Genomic DNA, 21,898 nt, shown 5'->3' on the forward strand with positions numbered 1-21,898 from the left:
AGAGTGAAAAAGCAGGGCATGCTTTAGGGTGTGGCTACCTTATGGCTGACTGTGTTTTCCTTTTGGACATTTTGATCATTTAAAAAACACACTAAGGAGTTGGCTTTTGAATCTGAATAGCTTTTACCCCTTGCTTACCAAGCTAGCTAGCTAGCTAGCAATAGCGTTAGCTTGTGTCATTCTGGCTCCTGATCCATTCGCACATGCACTGGTTGTAATAAACCAATATGGTGACAGCCATAAATCAAGTGATGATGGCCAAAATGCCAAACTTGAACTCAAAGGTCAATTATTTTTTATAAAGTCTGTGGTCCTGTCGCATTTTTGCAGAAATACCTGCAGCCCCTTCCATTATCCATTAATTTCAATCCAAAGCAAACAAACTACACTATTGGTATATTTTAAGAACAGCCTCGGGGGTTTTAAGCACTCAGCTCTATGTCATGCCTAACAACACCGCTTAGCTGTGCTAAAATCACTGTAAACCATGGCCTCTTGTAACTTACTGCTTAATTCTGCTACTGCTTACCTCCCAAAAAATAATTGTAATCAGATCACACTGATCACTGTCTATATATAGTATATGCAGCACATCTTAGAATTTAACATCTCCTGCAACAACATCAAGAAAATCTTTAGTGTGTGTTTGTAGTTTTTTTGGTTTAGTTGGACCTTACAATTAAAACACAAAGAACAGGTGGTTGTTTAGAACAACAGAAGCTGCCATGCCCCAGGCTTGTTTTAAGCACTCGTGGAACAGTTTGTGCAGAAAAATCTATATCCAAGTTCAGTAAAAAAAACATTTCAAACCAACCAATCTTTCTGGACTTGTTTGTATCTAAGCCGCCTGCAACAACAAAATATCACACTTTACTGATATTGTGCAAAATGTTGAAATATATGTTCATAAAGCAATGCGAATAACTCTTAATATTAATTTGAAAGGATTTCCTTTAAAGCCCAGCCATATCCCAGATGCGACAGATGCCCTGTTACCGACGAGCAGTGGAGTCAACCATTGTAAGGCCCACAGATTTTTAAAGTCTCCGCTTATCAGAACTCTAAAAAGCTCAAGCTTTTGCACTTTAATCCCCTCTTTTTAACTCTCTCTTGTGTTCTCTTTCACTTCATCCCCGGTACCTCTGAGCTAGTGAGCTCCACTAATATGGTAATGGCATCAACATTTACACTCCAAGAACCGACACATCTCTAGATGGACTCGCAGTCCAAAGCGCTTCACTCCATCAGCCTGAGAAATAGACCCTCATGCTGTTTACTCAGGTATTGCTATTGTTTTTTCCTCCATATTGGATTCATTTTCTGTATGGATGCTGTACATAACTGAATGTGATGGTGCAAAACCTTCAGCTTTCACACAAACATGCACAACTCACAGCAGTCAACACCAATTACCCACAACCCAGTCAGCCAGGGAAACACATGAAAGTTATGGTTCAATTAGGAAAGAGGGTAAAAATAATCTAATCCATAAATTAGCTAAAGTCAATTAGGACAACTCACCAATTAAGGACAAATCTGTTACTTGAGGGCACAGCTATAATGAGGTTGCGGGAGGAGCCACGCTGAGACTGTGTCCTTGCTTGTTTGTGTCACGCTCAACAAACACAGAGCTTTGGCCATGTTTTTGATATGGAATTAGACTGCAAATTGAATTCGGTGGGGACCAAGCCCATGTCTGGCCACATGAGGAAGCAGCAGACAGAGAGTGAGAGACAGAGAGTGAAAAAAGAGTGAGAGAGAGAGAATGAGGGTGTGTTTGTGTGACTATTTATAGATGCTGTGTCAGTCTGGATACAGTAGAAGTAGAAGCTTGTGTGTTCTGTGGTGCAGAATGAGTGATTTTCATCTCACTCTATGCTGGCAAAACCCCAGTGTTTTTGGAAGGGCAGGAGTATTTATAGATGACTGATTTTCATTTTAAAAAGGAAAAAGAACTTGAAAGAGATGATTACCCTAAACAGCAGTAAAAATAAACACGCTGACAAATAGTTTCAATTAATCCCTGAGAGAGGAGATTAAACCACCAACTCATTTCAACACATTCCTCTACCATCTCCTCAATCTTTAAAGCTGATTGAACTTTGACCCTCCATGCCTTCAAGGCTCTCTCCTCACCTCGGCTTATAGTGACCCTCAAATTTGAAAGGTGCACCGTCGAGGAACGTCTCATGCCCTGTCTTGGTGATTCCCTCAAGACGCTTCAATATCAAAGCCAAAGTGTAGCGTTGACAGACGGAAAACATCTCAGATAAAAAGTCACCAAAGAGAGAAGACTAAAGAAGAGAGCAATGTTTCTTTTCTTTTCCACAAGACCAACAGTAACTTTTTTATGATGATATGAGGCAGCACTAGAGGCAGGAAACTATTGATCTTAGCAACTATTGAGCGCTGCAGCTTGCGCACATCAGAGACTGAGAGCCTTTTAGAAACAGGCGTGATGATGACAGCATGTAACGGCGTCTCTTTTATGTGTTCTCTCTCTCTATCTTGCCTCCCTCTACACTGCATGACTTGGCAGTGAACTGTGCTGAGATTTGTGGGAGTGAGTGGGGATTACTGGGAGGTCTGAATTAGACACCTTTGACACCTCCCCAGGCCAAGGTTATTCACACACTAAATCTGCACTTTTGTAACCTCTGTGAGCACTGCGCTACGTGACAGGGAGGTGGAGAGGGGGCAAGGGGCAGCACTGATGTTGACACTGGTTGACAGGCAGGCAGGGCTGCTTCACGAGCTGCTCCTGCTGCCCCAGGACAGCAGGCCCGGAGGCAGAGAGGAAGGACGCCAGTCAGCCTGTTCCCACTCTCCTCCCCAGTCTCACTTCTGGTCTGGAGGAAATTAAACCTTGTCTCCATTTCCCCCATCGCTTGCCTGCCTGAGCTCTAGACCTCATCCACACGGGCCCTCGGAGATGTTGGGGAATAAGCTGATGAGCTGCTGCCAGAGGCTACAAGGCTATATGAGCCACCATAGCCACTTAACCCTTTCTGTTCTCCTGCCAGCAGGGCCAAAAGCCCTTACCTGAGGAGATCACCACGTGGACCTCCACACCTGGCAGCCATTCATCATTTCCAGCAGCACTGTGGCCTTTGGTACATCGATATGGCTCTGATGGAGTACGCAAGAGGCATAGGCCTCACATACACATATATGCAAACAAAATTCAGGGTTGTGGGATAAATACGATTTGAAAGGCTATCCATTTTGCCCTTTGACCCCTGGAACTACAACAAAAGTGTCATGTGACTGACCCAGGAGAGCAGCACTGTACTGATGGATAGCGAGGTCAAATGAATAACTAAGCCATGGAGAATTTAAACACTAATGCTGCTGACCTTTTGAGAGGGGTGAAAGGAGAGATGAAGACAAATGGGGGAAGAAGAAGGGTGAAAATGTGAGAGGAAAGGTGTGTAAATCTGTAAGCCAGTAGAAAAAGCTTCAAATCATAGCAGGCAAAAAAAGTAAAACAAAAGCAGCTGCCCAGCCCGCATCTGCACTTATCTGCATCACAGCACCCCTTCAATAGGTACGGAGACGAGAGAAAGCCAACTAAGACTCAGCGGAGAAGAAGAGAATGGACTTACTCAGTGGAGAACTCCAGAGATCTCACAGATGCTGTCTGTAAATGTGTTGAGGCCCAGATACGATCTTCACTGGGTGAGTTCACTGCTGGTTTGGTCAAAGGAGCACCGCAGTTCCATTTCCTAAAGAAGGTGGGATCAAATGTATTATTAAAGACAAAGCACACAGAAAAGACCTAAAATCCACAGCGCATTCATGGAATAATGTATAAAAATAATTGTGAATAGAAAACAATTGGTTATATTCAAACTGTGGTCTGTAAAGATCCCCAAAAGAATCCAACCAAAGTGCCATGGCAACTGGACTGAGGTTTAAAAGGAAAGGACCGGCACCCTTTGGGTTACTCATGGATATCATATAAAACTGGATTCCAGACCCGGAGATGGCGCCTGTTAGGTTCAATGAGAATTTTAGTATTTAGTTTGTAGCTTTCTGGTCAACTTTCACATCCACTGAATATGCACATTAGTGTTTCTCTCACTGGCCCCGCCCACAAAATCCTACTCAGCCCATAGACTTCATCATGTTTATGTCAATGATTCTGATATGGCTTCTCAGCTAAAGTAAAGATTCACAAATATAAAACCTGGGGATGCTGCATTAAATGTAATCATTTGTTATTTGTTGAGCCAGTCATTTCTCCTCTGACAAAAAAGAAGATTTGAACGTCAACATTGCTAACCAACTTGCTCACAAGGTTATGTTCACAACTCCCAGGTGACATAAACATGAATCAATAATACATACAAGCTCTGCATACAGAGCAGTTTGATCATTCTGTATGTGAATATCACATCATGACATTTAAATAATACAATTAAAATATATTCAGACTAATAACCTAGAAATACTCCATAGGATTGAAGTGGCATAGTGAAAATTGCATATAAAAAGCTGTTGAAAGGTTTGTGTGAAAACTTGCAGTTAAAGGTGTGATGTTTAAGATTTCATTCGACACTGCTCAACTATAACAACACATTATTTGCACATTTCACAGGTTTGATAACATCCTAAAAAAAGAATAATAATAGACCATGAACCATAAAGTTTGTATCTCAGGTGAACCACTTTTTGGAATTAAAGCAGCAGATCTGGGTCTTGTTTGGACAGCGAGGGTCAAATGAGGGTGAATACGGGTTTGTTATCCTGTGTCAGACATGGGGTCTGTGTGTGATAGTGGTATTAATAACCGCAGCATGCCCCAGAGCTATCGTTGATGTATTAAAAAGTGAAATGTTTATGGATCATGAAATGCTTATCCTGCGTAAAAACCACAGTATACAAAACTAGGCCATTTGTGTACTGCTTCCATATGAATAGAGAGATATCTGGGCATGACAGATGTATCACTCTGCTCTGAGCTCTGTACGGGAGCATCATTAGCACACTGACTGACATAACTGACAGCTGGCACTGAGGGGAGAGGGATGGAGGGTGAAATATAGAGGGAGGAGGCAGAGCAGAATCTGTGCCAACTATCACCCTCTGGCTGTTCTCCACCGTTTTAATCACAGTAACAGTGCTCTCACTCTGCAACCCCTCAGAGACCCAGGTACCTTAGCCACACTTGACATTAACCACAAGGCGAATACACCCATGTTTAACAGAGACAAGACTCCTCGCCATCTTCCTCAATGTGCTTCTTTCTCTTTCATTACCCTCACCGACTACCATAACAACCAGAGGACACACTGAGCAAAGTAATATGTGTTTTGTATCCCTCTTTTTATCACCCTCTTTCCTTTTTTTTCAACCTTTGCTGTTTTGTGGTGTAGCTTAAGATCTAATCCTCTGTTTATTTTTGATTTATTCAGCGACTGCAGTGAGCTCAGGAAGGCTCTTTCAAAAAGTTACATCACTGATGATAAGACCCACTGACCGTTCATATTTGCTCGCCCTTGGCTTTTTGTCAAAACAAGCCGTGCCGAGTCCGACCTAACCATATTTTTGGCAATGCCAATGCCAATTCCGATAAAATGGAGGAGATAAGTCAGGACAGCGATGCTGGTATTAGGAAATGGAGCTACAGACATTGATGAGACTGAGAGAAAGACCTTGGACAGAAGGCAGCTGAACAAACTTCAGGAAGGACTAACTTTATTCTGTGGAACTTGGTCATTTGCCAGATCATCATGACGCCTTAAAAGAACATCAGCACTGTGCAGAAGAATCAAACCGAGCATTTAAAGTGAGTGGATTTTCAGTACAGCTGAGACAGCGTACACCATGTAGGAAAATGCCACCACCTTTAGCCACCTTAAAAAAAAATCAATATCAGTTTAAGTGTACACTATATTTAGAATATTTTCACAGCTGCCAGACAGCCCTTTTCATCAGAGAAATGAAGTTGCAATATCCATCTATGCTCTCCTCAAAGCCACCCAACTCCATTGATGAAAACAGAAATTTAACCTTGCACTATACACAGGAGATTCTGGTCTACCAATGGCTCAATGAGTTAGTGTGTTTGTGTTATTGTGTGACAATGGTGAATCCAAACTATAACCATTTAAAACAGCAAAAGTCGCACAATAGCACAAAAACAAACACACTAACTGATCAAGGCAGCGGTAGACCAGCAAATCTAGATATGCGTTTTAGTTGGTCTCTCTCAATGGCACCAAGTCGGTCTTGGTCTTGCTAGCATGCTATTGATCACCGGCTAACGTTAGCACGCTATCGAGTGCTGCACTGTGTGAGATAGGTAAACATCTGCAAAGTCTTGAGCAGAAGTTGTCATGTTCTTTCCCTTCACTTTCCATTAATTACCTTGCCCCATATAGCTCAACTGCAGTTGGAAGGGACATGACTTTGCAGGAGAAGGAAGAAATAACTGAACTGAGATAAAATCGTGGTCTAAAGCTGAGCTTTGCTGATCAACCTTTGGACAGTTTTTGGCTGATTTCTGCCAAGGAGTTCCCTATTCTGGGAAACAAAGCCGTTTCAGCTCTTCTCCCTTTCTCCACAACCTATCTATGCGAGCTGGGCTTTTCAAGCATGACTAATATAAAGACTAAGAAAAGAGAGAGACTCAGAGCTGTTGGAAATCTTCATGTTTGTCTTTCTTCAAATCCTGCAAGAATATCAGCTTTGTGTTCAACTAAACAGGCCCAGGTTTCACATCGAGAAAGTAAATTGAGACTAGATTTTCATTATATTTCATTATAAATACTTTTTGTGACATTTTTGTTTGGTGGTACGCCATGTGATTTTTCTCACGTAAAATATGCGCAGTGGCTCAAAAAAGGTTGGGAAACACTGCACTACACACCTTTATGGACCAAAAAACAGCAGTGGACAGCTCCTCTCTCTCCGTTGCAGGATGGGGAGATTTAAAAGATCCTTCGCTCCTACAGCCAATGGGCTGTCTAATTCTTCTAACTGAATTTCCCCTCGGGGATAAATAAAGTAATTTTGATTTTGATTGATTTGATTTGATGTCTGACAGCTGAGAGAAATGGTCCATCCTATCTTCTTCCTGGAGAAATCTACTCCCACTCTTTATTCTTCAATTACACAAAGATCCGGTCGTCAACTGAGGAATGTTTATGTTAGAACTGCTGAGGTGTTTATTATGGGGGAGCTGTGCATTTTGTGATATTAACACCAAATTTTGTGTATCCTGAGGGAAGGGAATAAAATGTTTTAGCTGTCATTGTAAAAATGCGTTTTAGGCAGACTCTTTGGGTCCAAAGCTAAAAATACTTCTAATGATGTCCCCTAAGAGTCTGCAAACTTTATATCCATTATAAAAACAAAGTGTAATTCTCTCTTCTTTCTACTGAGACCACGATCAAAGAACAAGTTTAAGATTGTTCTGTACTAAGCAAATTAATTCTTTTGGCATTTATGTTGTATTAGCATAAAACAAAACCTAAATTGACCCATATAATATACTACATCCATAATCTGCAGCTATCTAATGAAATGACCTTTAGTTCTCTCTGGAGTTTGTGGTGTTTTTTGAACACGTCCTGTTCTGTGCTTTCCATCCGAAGGGTAGCAAACTGACCCCAACGTTTCAATTGGTATTCTGATGTAATATCTACACAAACACAAACACACGTACACACAAAAGCTCAATGATAGCGTGCTGTTTGCAATACACTTAGGGCTGTTACAAGGCCAGCGTTCATAACACAGAACTATTCCTTCAAAACCCATGGCTAATACATTTATGCAGCTATTGTTAAGCCACAAACTCTCTGCTATGCTACACTGCACAATAAATGGAAATTCAGCAGGGAGCTGAGCTGATCAACAAAGAAGCATGACGGAAAAAAACGTGAACATCTTCCACTTTAGTTGTAGTAGGTGCAACACAAGGAGGTTTTCCAGGTACAATATGCTAAAATTGTCTCAAGAACATAAAACATTGAGAAAAAAACAAACATTATATACTGTGCTTGTTTTTCAAATGGCAATTAATCACAGGGACATAATCTTTACTTAGCAATACTTCTAAGTAGTGCACAGTGTTTTAGGAACCATCCTGTCTAAACCAGCCATTCCTTTACACTTCATAAAGGTCAGGCTGGAGTCTATTAGCTGAAAAGAAAGCCAGCATATGTTTGATTATCATGAGGTTTCTGCTGATTGTGAAAAAAATATATGATCATGAAAGCAATACACTTAATGTGATGAGCAGGAAAAAAAGCAGATACAAAAATTAAACTCTCGGTTCACTCACACTAATTATACCTGCAGTATAAGTTTAAATGTATAAAACTAAGGATGGGAAGGAGAGAAAAACAAAGTTCAGGGAAAAAAACATGCTCACATCTTGTCATTCACACTTATTGGTCACACACTTGGCACAGTTTCCTTCTGTGGATTAACTGCTTATTTTGTTGAAGGTCTGCTGCAGTGTGAGGGAGAATAAGGTCAGGTCATGTCAGGACACCAAAACAGTGCAGTATGATTTTATATATTTGGTGGTACAACCACAGACTGTGTAAAGGCAGTTGTGATGTCATCCATTGAGGAGGACCTAGGAGTCAAGGTTTTATCCTCTATTTTACTATAAATAGGAGGGAAATGTACAAAATTAACATCATGATGTGTTAAAGAAGACTTGAAACTAGCGATTGAGACCATAAACTCATTAGGAAAAAGTTTACTGAGGTAATCAGGTGGAAAATATGATCATTTTCGCATAGACTTCTCTACTGACTAACCCCGTCTGCTCAAACATAAATCCCAGTGAGCTTTATGTTTCTTTCGCCAGCAGCTTTGTGTTTATTTTGTGCAGAGTGACAGTGTTGCTGTTCAACACACTGTTAATGTGACCTCAACATCAACATGCGACACATGGAAGCAGGTGCACAGAAATGCAAAAATATGTGGTGCACAAATGACACCATGCCTACTGTTTCCAAAAGAGTCAGCAAGAATGCACAAATACTTCTGCATGTGTTGTGAAAACATCCAAACAGACACAAATTAGCAGAGTACAGAGAGAGAGAGATGGTGCAACAGAAACTAATATCATAACTCATCTTAATGAAGTAACACCCCTACTTCATGCACACAGACACACAAATGCACTCCAACTGATCTGACACATTACATGTGCTTGCGACATTAAGCCGAGCCGCTAATTTAAGACCTCTGTGACAACGCGCTCAGTGAGAGTTGCGACATAATTAGACAGCGGAGGAGTTGGAACATCGTGAGTGGAGATGTTATCTATGTGATGCTTAGTTTAAACAGCATCCATGTTGCCGTGTGCATGTGTATGTGTGTGTGTGTGTGTGTGTGTGTTGGGGGGGAGTGAAGAGGGAGGATGGGGAAAAAAGTGTCAGTTAGCTATTTGGTGTGAGGGAAGGAGTGGAAGGAAAAAGGGAGTGAATCGAAATGCGGTGAAATCAAAGATGGAGGAAGGAGGGTAGGAAGGGTGGAGGTCATTACAGGTTTTTTTTCGTGCATTAATTTTCAAACCAATATACTTTTCTGAATGTTGATTTTGACATGAATGATTTGATACAAAATGCAAATATTATGTGGCAAAAAACCAAATCCTTTTTTTATGGAACACGATTTCACACTGTTAATAAAGGCATCAACCAATCAGGTTGTGTTGTTTACTTATGAGGATCATAAAACAACAACACTGAGGTCCGAACCAAGACACCAAACTTTATTGTAGATCCACACTTTCCTTCTTACTTTTCACAATAAAAGCCCTTAACGTTTACACTGCAGAACTGTTCACCAGAGGTAACTAATAACCCCTCAGAGCATTTCAAGATAAGAAAACTAGCTTACAGTAGTTTACACGCTACAACAGCTTACCTCAGGCAGACTGTGAGAAGCTGCTCTGGGTCAATGGGATCCTGGTAGTTGGTCCTCTGCCTGCACAAATGTATTCAAACCTTTTACTGAACAAATGTTGCAACTTAAGCTTATTGGCATTGCTGCCGGGATGAATAGTTTTGATGTGAGGCAAGTATTTTTTGCATTTCCAAGTCGTTTATTCATCATACCCCCACAATTTTACAGGAGAAGAAGTCAGGGGTGGAAAGTAAAAGGAGCAAAAAATGCAAGATGAGAGATACGTATGACAGCAGGAGCTGGCTTGGGGGTCCAGGTATCCTCTTTGGCCAGGAGCCCCACACACACCGAGGGCTCCCACGGCCCTGCTCACTATTGCGACAGTTTTGATTTACGAGATATTCAATCTTTGCAGCTTTCCCTCCCCTCCCATCTACTCATAGTCTGGACCCACAGTCACTGCATACACATTCGTGGCCCAGCTCCCAGACCCCAGTGCCCCACACACAAGCACACACATCTGCAGCACATGTCTGCTTTCACTTAGGCCCTTTACTGCACTTTGCTGTTCTGACTGTTGCTGGACGCTGGCCTGTGCTCTAGTGAGTGGGGTCATAATGAGGAACCAATAACTTGCAGTAGCTATTAGAGATGTTAATGTAATTCATATATGATTAGCCACTTTATCTTAATTGAGAGAGCTGTATGTGGGGGGTAGAAAGAGAGGAAGTGTATGAGAGAATCAAAGAGAGAAGGGAGGGCTGGGCTGAATGAGATGGATAGAGCGACGAAAATGGAAAAAAGACAAAGAGACAGTGTAGGACATTGCTAATGATTAGAGAGTATGAGGAGGTGAGTATTTGATGAGACTGTATTTCTATCAAACTGTCACAAAATTCTTTTTTTTCCATTTGTGTGTGTGTGGGTGCCCTTCACAGAGGCACTGTGATGTGGCTGACCCAAATGACTGGGATATTATTGGGAGGGCGAGAGAGAGAGACCTCTGTTGAATACTGATGAAGCTCGGCACAAAGCTGCCTCCTGGCCTCATTAACCTGCCGAAGACTGCCTTTGTTTTCCTCTGCAATGCTCCAAACACTTTCTACATCCTGTCCGAAAGGGGTTTCGGAAGTCACGCCACGGACAGAGAAGGGGCAGACTTCAAGAAGCTCAGCATGAGCAGGCCCAGCACAGTGTGTGTTGGGAAAGGAAAATTTTCTGGGAGGAGGTGCTCTTGATGTCGGTGGAGTTTGTCTCTCCTCTTAGTGCTAAAAAGAAGAGCAAGATGTAGAAAGAGGAAATATAGCAGTGCAGTAAAGTGCATGTTCAATCTGAGAAAAACTTTTGTAAGGAGGTATTAAATGTGTTGAAAAGTGCCAGATGGAGAAAGGGGAGAAGTCAGCTCTTTGGTAATGAAGGAAAAAGCAAAATACAACACAAAACAAAACATGGATCACACTGTCTCCCACCACACTTGCAACAACTAAAGAAGCAGAGGAGGTGGAGGCGAGGACAGATAGTGAGGAAGTGGAGCGAAAGGATGAGAACAAGGTAAAGCAAAAGTAGGACGAGAGGTTTGCACTCTTTCATATGCCTTGGCACAGCACGTCGTTGTTTTGTTAAGTCGATGTGTGTGCAGCGTGATGCCGGTGCGCGCGTTTGTATGCGTCTTTGTATGTGTGTGTTAGCACAGGAGATTTCAATTTCATCTTTAATGGAAACAGCAAATAGGGGAACAAATAAAATGCGAAGGAGAAGAGCAAATCCTGCCAGCAGACGCCCAGTCAGAATGGATGATGAGGCCGACATGAAGTAAACATTCTCCTGTTCACGAAGCAAGGTGGCTGTGAGGATAGGGGAGGCAGAGACGGGAGACACGGGGGGAAACTGAGGTGAGCAGGGAGGAGGAGGTTGGAGGAGGTGAGGGGAAGAGGAGGAATGATGGGAGTATCCAGAAACACAGGAGGAAATAGAGAAAGGAAAAGGCAAAGAAGGAGTGAGGAGTGATGACAGGACGGGGGATCAGTCATGGTGTGTCTTCTAGTCGGAGTCGTCACTTATACTGTGGAAGGGAGCAGCCTTGTAGTCAGAAATCATCAGGAGCAGGAACAGATTAGATACAGGCTATTGGTTCTGATGAGGCCTCGTATAGATCAGTAATGGCTCAGTAGGGAGAGCCGAAAAGAGAGTGGGAGAGACAGAGTCAGAGCAGCTTTTTCTCCTGGTAACATTTTTCTACCAGGAGTATAGATTCCCTGTATGCATAAGTAAGTTATATTATATTGTAAAAAAAAAAATTTGTTGGTCCTGGTTGTCCACAGAACCCTTGTGAGGCAAGTGAGAAAATAAATTCTGGTGATCCATTTTCTAAGCTGATCTAAATTGTTTTCTCTCCTGTGTTTATCACTTAAGAACAGGTGGGAAAAAAGGTTCTGCCAGGATAATCTTTCAAAATTCCTTTGTTTTTTAATCTGTGAAACAGGTGGAAAAATACAGAGCCCCTGAGGGGACACAAGGGAGAAAAAAATAGATGCCGGGAAAAAAAGAGAAAGGGGAGAAAATTAGATGGATTCGAAAAAAGATAGCAGGGGAGGAAAAAATAAATGGGTGTAAAAAACAAAATAAAAGATTAATTTCTTTTGTGTTTTCTCAAAAACTAACAGAACGTAAAATAATTTGTATCAGTTCTTTCACCCATCAATTTTTCCCAGCAGATTAGCATTTCAGAACCTGCCAAAACTTTTTTTTTCCTCCACCTGTTTCACAGAGGGAAAAAAACGAACTCAGAAACATTATCCTGGCAGAACTTTAATGCCATGAAGTCATAAACACAGGAGAGAAAACAATTTAGATCGGACTTTTAAAAAATGGATCACCAGATTTTTTTTTTTCTTGCCTTTAAGGGCTTCCATATTGGTCTTCTACATAAAAAATCTGTAAAAAGCATTTGAGTATTATGTGAAATACACTAGTTTAATAAGTTGAATGTGATATTATTCCACCATATGTGTAGCACTTAATAGTTCCACCCTTCTCTGTTAATACACTTGACAGCCGGATGAAAACAGAGGGACAGTGAGAGGAGATAAAGGAGGGGAGTGGAGGGCTGAGGAGGGGCAGAGAGATGCCTCAGCCGGCTGCTCTGCCATGGAGGGACGTGACCACCCACTAGGCCAGTCAAGGCTGAGCCCTTGCATCATGTCAGACGTGCAGATAGACACCCAGCTGAGTCATCTGGTCTTTTGGGGATGGGACAGATGGACAGATACAAATGTGCAAATGCACACATAAACACATTCATGCAAGGACACCACACAGCCATGTGCAGGACATAAAGCCATGCCTCATAAAAGATTAAAAAATGTCTGTGTGATTGTATGTGCCAGAGGGAGAGTGAAATGCCAACACACACACACACACACACACACACACACACATGCACGCACAGACCTGGGTTCCTTTAATGAAGGTTATCAGATTCTTTGTTTTATTTAATGTCACTTTGGCCATGTATAATGTAATATGTAATGCGTTGAAATGAAATTAATATGTGAGTCTCATCTCATCTCTGTAGGTAGGTCTCATTTAACATTCCGGCAACGGACCACAGGATGGAAATTAGTCAATCCTGGCTTACTTTTTTGTTCTAATGTTGATTAATGTGCACTGTCCTTGACAAATTAATACAAATGTGAATACAAAAAGAGACATACATGCAGACACACAAATAAACCCATTCATATGGCAAGCAATCACACATTTTAACAAAGTTTAAGAATAATAAAGAGAGACAAACCAAAGGAAACTAGATGGGTGGATCAAATCAAACACAAGGACAGAGGTGACCTTAAATGATTTAAATGAGCAAACATATATTAGAAGGATGCTGTTCATCCCTGCTGTAAAGTTCCACAGACTTAAATAATCTACACCAAGGACCTTGTTCTGGAGGCTCTTGGTTGGGCGATATCCTTCTCAAACACTTTATTTAGGTTTTTCTTTCATTAATGACCACTCTCTGAGTATATAAATAAATATGTGTGTGAGTGTCAGTGGGAGTGAGATAGTGTCTGACCTGTGATCTTCTTTCTGAAGAGGAGAGGAAGAGGCTGTTCTTGAACTTCTTATATTCCCTAGCATGAGTTGGCTGTCAATCACCACCTGCTCGAGCCACGCCGACTCCCGATTCAGCAGTCACACATCCTGCTCCTGTGGGGAAACAGGATTGAAATCTTGATGAGAACCATGATGAGAATGTTTTTATAATATATACCGTGCCAATGACTTTCCACTGATGTCAGTGTTTTGATGCCTCAAAGTGTACCCACACAGATTTTACTTCAGAGGGGTCAAAATGCCCTTCAAAAACTTGTTCCTGATTAATATGAAGGTGAGATGATGGTATGTTTATACAACAAATCCTTGGGTCACATCTTTCTGTCTATCAAAGAGCAAATTAGTAATTTCCCTCACTGCATCCCTACACAATTACTAGGATCAGCAGCACAAAGTATGACAGGCATTTTAATTTGCACTATGTAGAACTGCGAGATATTTAGAGTGTTTAGAAGACATTATGGCAATGTTAACAGCAAATGTAGTCAATATTCAGTAACAAACTGTAACCTATGTAAAGGACCTCAGATGCATGTCTGTCTATTTTTATTAATCAGTGAACGTCTTAAAGCCTGTTCCATAGGGATTTCATATTTGCCCAGGACAGCAATCTGTTCATGGATGAGAGAAATCTGAGCCTCTGTCTCGGCCAAATCTCCCTGGAGACTTTCCAAGAGCTTCAGGCTCTCACCAGGCTCCACCAGTGTCTGGAGTGGTGGCTCTCACTTGTACTGAACTAACATGGAGTGGCTTGCCTGTCTGCATCAGACAGCTAAGCTTTTTAAAATGTTACACAGTGACAATCTCTATTTAACTCTTCTGTGATCATTTAAAATATTTCCAGAAAGGGGTATACAATGTGCTGTTTGAAAATATGAGCTTATGTTGGGAGTATTTTCAATCGGAACAAACAGAATGACGATCTTGGAGGAGGTAAACGACAATGTCCCTCTGAAAGTCCTGTGGGGGGTACTGCAGGAATACTACTTGGATTCTTGCTACGAGCCATCGAGCCAACAATAGTGAAAGTGGTGTCCGTCTACTCAACACAAATACGTCTTTTTCGACCAAGGCAGTTCCAGGGCTACCGTTAGCAGGCTAGTGTTAGTGGGCTAGAGTTAGCTTACAACAAAGTCTAACATTAACATCTTACGTTCAGTGTTGATAAGAACGTAATCTCTGTCCATAGCATCAAGGCAAGCAGAGCAGATGTGTTGTAAAATTAAAAAAAAAAAAAATGCTCTTCTTCTTCTTCTTTTCTCTTCTTTTCTTCTTTAACATATAGCACTCCTGTAGCGATGACAGTTAGCTCTTAAAGTTATGTACTTACTTGATTCCTGTGGTCTATGTCTAGTACCTTCAGGTTGAATGCACTTATTGTAAGTCGCTTTGGACAAAAGCGTCTGCTAAATGACATGTAATGTAATGTAATGTTGTACATGTTGTGTTTGGATGCCAATGTACACTCAAAGAGCCAGGAGCAACACTTATAGTCACAGAGAGCGACGACATTTCCAGACGTATACAGTGATGTAATTACGTGGCTCTCGAGCCTGTGGCAAACAGGTTTTGAGAAGGTTTGTGAACCAGCTCCAGTACCAGCCGAGTAAAAGAACAAGGTTTGCGTTAAAGGGGTTAAAGTGAAGCCCGTTTGCAGGGTTGTCTCTTGTGATTTTTTCATTGACAGGATCTCAAGGAGCAGCCAGAGAGAAGAGTGTCTAATTTGGGGGACTGGTTTAAATAAAGTCATTCTATATACTAGTGTTGCTTGAGTTTTGACCTCTTTAGCCTTTTTTCCTTCTCCGTGCACCTTGAAGTAGGTGAAGCTGTGCCAAAACTACTCTTATTCTTCGGTTTGGGACCTCAGAATTACGTCTCTGATCTTTGCAGATGATGTGGTTCTGTTGGCTTCATCAAACCATGACCTCCAGCTCACACTGGGGTGGTTTGCAGCCAAGTGTGAAGTGGTCAGGATCAGAGTGTGAAGCGGTCGGGATCAGAGTCAGCACCTCCGAGTCTGAGGTCATGGTTCTCTGCCAGAAAATGGAGGACTACTCCCTTTGGTTTGGGGGTGATCCCCAAGTGAAAGAGTTCAAATATTTTGGGGTCTTGGTCACGAGTCAAGGGAAAATGGAGCGTGTGATGGACAGGCATTTGGTGCATGCTTCGGTAAAAATGAAGCTGAGCCAGAAAGGCAAAGTCCGTCTATGTTCCAACTCTCACCTATCATCATGAGCTTTGGGTAATGACCGAAATATGAGATCGTGGATCCAAGCAGCCAAAATGCGTTTCCTCCTTAGGTTGGCCAGGCTCAACATTAATAATAGGGTGAGGAGCTCCAACATCTGGTGGGTGCTCATTTGCATCGAAAGGGGCCAGTTAAAGTGGTTGAAGCATCTGATAAGGATGCCTCCTGGATACCTCAGATTAGAGGTTTAGGGTTAGGTTGTATTAAGTTCTGCAGGTCTGTGGTAACCCTCCAACTGACACAAGGCCCAGGGGCAGACCCAGAACACACTAGAGATATTATACATCTCATTTGTCCTGTGTGTTATGTTCTGCAGGGCTGTTGTATTAGACTGCATTACTTTTTAGCTAGGTGTACTGTACTTTTTACTGTACAAAAAACTGGCATGTGTATAGTGTAGGACTGTGTGAATATGCTGCTTTCTCCACAAAAATGGAGGCCGGCACCCTTCTTAACTCCTGAACAAAAATCTAATTAAATCTTGGCTCTCTTGGCATTTTAAGTTTACATGTGGCTTTTTCAGTAGCAGAGACAGTCTGGAGCAATGTCAAACAAATTTGAACAATTAACTGTTCAAACATCAGTGTGTGCACTTGTACTTTGTGAGAAAAAAACCCTACTGTGTGAGAGAGTTTGTTGATTGAAATTTAAATAATTTAATTCAAAAGGAACCTAGTAATAAACACAACCACCTGTACTATCCTGCAATCATGTGTAACAGCATCAATACCACAAAACATAACAAGGAGCAATACGATGCTAACTTTATTTGTGCAATGGAAAAAATCAGATTAGTTTTATTGATGGGGGAGTAATATCGACATGGCTGTAAAAGCCAAAGTGCTGAGACTGCTACTGTGTGTACACAGAACAGTGTTGACAGTAGAGCCATTTACATACCAATGTCTTTACCAAATCCATAAGGCAATAGTGCATACTTGCACGGTGGCTGTACAGTATATGTATGTGTATGTGTCTGTGGGAATGTGGTGTCCAGCTTTATGTTTGCACAGATTGTGTGACTGGGCATCAGTGTATAGATTCCACTAAGGTCACAAGGACAGCGTTCTTTGCTTTAGTGCTCCCTGTCGCCTCCGTGCCTAACTCATCAGTTCTTCCTTTGCTTTTCACCACTTACACTCTCTCTTTCTTGCCTGAATCATTACAGCTCCTGCATTCTTCAAAGCCCTCTAAAAGCTCACCAACAGAGTCAAACACACATTTTTTATAATAGCCTGAAACTTGAATTCTCAGATCTACAACAACTCGGCGCAGTCAAGACTGTCCAGGTGTGCTTAAGGGTGAATACTGGCAGGGCTCTAAGTGCTCACAAATACTTTCGTGTTCATTCTTCACACATCTACTTCCACATTCATGTTGACTGCTCAACTGTTTTCAATGACGAGCTCTGAATACAAACGCTGAGTGCCCTTTTATATTCAAATTTGTATCACTCTCCACCTTTTTAAATCTAAACTTACACTGCAGGTGTTCAATACACAGCAGGAAATACTGAATGGACGACAGTGGAACTGACATTTCAGATAGTACTTGTACAGTTTCATTTTGACAAACTGCATCCTGCCAAATTACTTTTAACACCTCAAATCTCTTATTTTTTCACAAAGTAGCTCATATATTATCAAAAATACACATAAGTTGTTTGTGGTGTGGTTTTTATGTACTGTGTTTATAGCACTGTTTGTTAAAGGATAGTTTTCGTAGCATGGTTATATAAGGTACTTATCATAGTCAGTGCATTACCATAGTAGATGGAGGTCAGCATTGTCCCAGTGTTATATCCATCTTGGCTCTTTTCAAAGCCACCAGACTCCTTTGAGCAAACAGCAATTTTACCTTGCTCGTCTTCAACTGCGTCAATTGCTAAATTTATGTGTGATTGTGTGACTTGATGAATAAAAACTTACTCTTTAAAACATCAAAGTCACAAGACCACACAAACAAACTAACCATTTGAGGCAGTGGTAGACCAGCAAGGTAATTACTTACTTATTACAAACCGATGTAACAACTCAACTCACAATTCAAAATACAATTTCCAATACAGGTTTAACAATATATAAATACATAAAAGCTACAAAATATATTTTCTCTTATCTTTAACAAATCAAAGAGAATCTCTTTTTATTCTGAGGTAGGGTAAACTGTGCAAAACAACGCATATGTAGGCCTGTCACGATAATTACTATATCGACTTCAATATATAAAAATGGACACAATTTTTTTTTATGGACTCAATATATTGTCGTTTACCTGCGTGACTTTTTGTGCTTATTTGTGTTGTGTTTAAAGTAATGCTGCAAATGGACAGGCAGTACGAATTGCCGAAAAAAAACCCCTATATTTCCCAAGCAGCCATTCCAGCTGTTTATTTGTTATTTTAATAATAAAATAATATAATAAATAATGATTATCTCATTGCAATGTTTTGTTAACAGAGCCTGAAAGTCTATTTTATTTGTTTTGGTTGTAGTATATTTAATTGTTTTATTTATCTAGGATATTTTAATATTTATTTTCCACATTTCAATTCCAATGTTTAATATTCTCGAGATTAAATAAATCATTGTTGAAAAAGGATGTACTTATTGTGCTCTAATTTTGTTATAAAAATAAAACAACATCGATACAACAATACTATCTTTATCGTGACAGGCCTACGCATACGTCCTCTTAAAAGTGCAACTCCTCAACAGCTGAGATCTCTGCACATTCACAATGTCCCCTGTTGGCTGTTAGCAAGCTGATGTCAGCTATATGTTATCAAGCTAATGTTAGCGATGTTAGCAAGCTAATGTTATCAAGCTAATGTTAGCTATTTGGTAGCAAGCTAATGTTAGCGATGTTAGCAAGCTAATAAGCACAATTTTTTATCGACACTACCACAGGACCACATATAGGACCGTTAACCAGATATGATGAAACTGCAATTTTAAATATGTTTACAGTGCAGTAACTTAACATATTTCATGCTCAAATACATGTATAACAGTATAAATAGGAATACAAAAGGTTTGAAGCAAATAAAAAATAACCACTTACTGTGATTTCTTTTTTTCAGTGCAAGAACAGCAGACCAACATTAATTGGTAAAATAAAAGTAATTTTGTGCATTTTTACACAGCATTTTTAAGATTTCATGCTCAAATGCATGTAGTTGTACTGAGGACCACTTCAAGTGAGGGTGCGGGCCGTATGTGGCCCCCGGGCCTCCAGTTGCCCATCCCTGCTGTAGATAATACATTGATTATGACTAAGTACCTCATACAATCCCACCAAAAAAAATCCCAAAACTATGTACCTATCCTTTAATGGCAATTTCAGTCATCATTTTGCATGCAGCACAACACCACTGGGGTTTACACCACACACTAAAGTTGCAAAGCTGCTTTTATTACTATAATTAAGTAAACACATTTTCAAAGAGACCAAAAGGTCAGCCCAGATCACAACAAAAATGAACATAAAACAAGCCTCCTTTGATTTTTCCCCCCCTTCATTTTTAATCTCAAGCTGTGTCCCATTTCAGGGGTTAGGTGTTCAGAAGCGGCCCATAATGCTGTGCCCTTCAGAGGACCTGAAACCCAGCTGAGCGTGATTGTCCTCACTAAATTAGACCATCCACCCTCGGAGGGACCAAAATTAACACTGCACTCATTTTTAACTTAAAGACTAAAGTTTATCAACAGAAAGTTCATATTCCAGTTGTAAAGAAAGAGACAAGCTTCTGTTAAGTGAGTTGACACTATAAACTGATATATCTTACACATGATGGACATTTTGCAAATAGTGTATTGTGTTAATAATTAATATTGGAAACTCATACATCATTTACACGCTGCAGCTGCTTTTTTTATAGGTTTAGTACACGTTTTATACTAATCGATGATCATCTGGACAAATATACATGGACATACACGAGGCTGCAAGGAAATACTGTAAGTTTCCTCAAAAGTCAGCAAAAGCAGCCTACAGTTCTTGGCTGTATCTGGAGACTTTGAAGAGGGACTGACCTTCTTGGCCTTTCATGATATATTTAGTCTAGAAATGTGAGCTCTGGAGGATGCAGTGCCAATCAGGGGTTCAGGAGGAGACTAACTCCTCTGCCTTCCTCTCTTTTATCCTCAGTAGGGACTGAGAAGCAACAAATTGTGCAGTGCTGCCACATCAACTCCATCTTATCTTTTGGACCTCTGATGACTTTGTGTTTGCGATACCATCCATCTCAGTCACGGTTAACTTCTCACCCCACCTTCATATTGAACAACTGCTTTCATCTGAAGACTACAGAAGCATTTATACACCACTTCTGTTCAACCTACAGCCTTCAAAGTCCCCCTATGCTCAAAAAGTGTTTTTCTAATGTTAAAGCCCTCTTAGATGACTGACCTTGACTATACTGACTTGTATCTGTGTAAAGTTTGTCACTACAGAGGTGTTTTCATATCCCTCCACTGAAGGGAGAGATGTCTGTGCACTTCACAACAATCTCAGATTCAAATGTACCCTGAGCAAGATATAAATACAGAAGCAACTGCTGTCTAATATGCAAAAGCTGATAAAGAAACCCAAAACCTCGAGGGGAGAGCTCCAGTGATGCTGTCAGCCACCGCCACTTACAAGTTAACAAGCTAAAAAAACAACATAAAAGAACAAGCACAAATTTGCAATAGCTGTGACCACATATACGACAACTGGTTCATTTTGAGTTTTACCATGCCGCTGCCCTTTTTGCCTATTGACCTTTATACAAAACCATTTGCAATTAACTGATCCTCTTTCTCAACCACCTTGTAGCCAATAGGGTGCCACATGAATGAGTTCTGAAACCCGGAAGTAAGTTTTTTGGTTAGATGCCTGAAATAAGGTATGTGGTTAACACAAGCTGAAGAGATGTTTGGTTTGGTTGTACATCATGAAATACATTAGTAAATACCCCAACTTGTAGATTTTGAAGTTTTTACGTGTCCTTAAAAAGGCGGTTGCTAACAAGTGGCTAAATGAGACTACAGTGGTCTGCCTCACAGCCTCTAGTCGTGTTTTCAGTGCTCTTACAAACTATTGTTGATTTTAAATTATGTTCGCTGGCTTGTCAAATCCGCTGGTTAGCTTGTTGGACATCGTTTGAAGCATAACAGTAGGTAGTCATGTGACCTTGATGTAGTTCGCAAAAAAAAAAGTTCATAAAAGTGGTTTTAATTTGTGTAGATTAACCTGCTTAACAAACGCGTAAGCATCAGAAATGTGTGTTTGCCACAGAGCTTATTTTCTGCAATGATCCAAAAACCAGTGCAAAATTCCCATAGGTTTTGTTTGCTCCCTTGGGCATGAAAACAAACACACCTTCTGACATACCGACTTGACCTACTCCAAGCCAAATTTCAGTCTTTTAAGCAAAAAGGCTGCCTGTCCCCCTTTTTTTTTTTTACTTTTTACTTTAAAACATGTCTCGAAGGGGACTTCAAGCAATTCAGTCCTAACATCTGACACAAGTGCCATTCCCACTATCTAAATGTTAAATCTTCCTAATAACCTTTCCCTGAAAAAAAGGAGAGGAAAGAACATGTGATGGCGGGTAATCTTTTCATGAATACAGGCTGTACTATGCACTACCTCTGAGACGGCTTGTTGATCTCC

General features: G+C 40.8%; 1 long non-coding RNA gene across 1 annotated transcript in view; it reads right to left on the bottom strand.

Moving 5' to 3' along the window:
- Window positions 1-13,998, bottom strand: part of LOC131990035 (uncharacterized) — a 47,659-nt gene extending 33,661 nt beyond the window's left edge. Inside the window, exons 1-2 of the long non-coding RNA XR_009396020.1 lie at window positions 13,952-13,998; window positions 3,606-3,725 (exon numbers count right to left, since the gene is read on the bottom strand). This is a non-coding gene — a long non-coding RNA (uncharacterized LOC131990035). The remainder of the gene's footprint in view (window positions 1-3,605; window positions 3,726-13,951) is intronic.
- Window positions 13,999-21,898: the final 7,900 nt, after the last annotated feature.

This window comes from Centropristis striata, chromosome 17 (assembly GCF_030273125.1).
Source record: "Centropristis striata isolate RG_2023a ecotype Rhode Island chromosome 17, C.striata_1.0, whole genome shotgun sequence".
NCBI lineage: Eukaryota > Metazoa > Chordata > Actinopteri > Perciformes > Serranidae > Centropristis > Centropristis striata.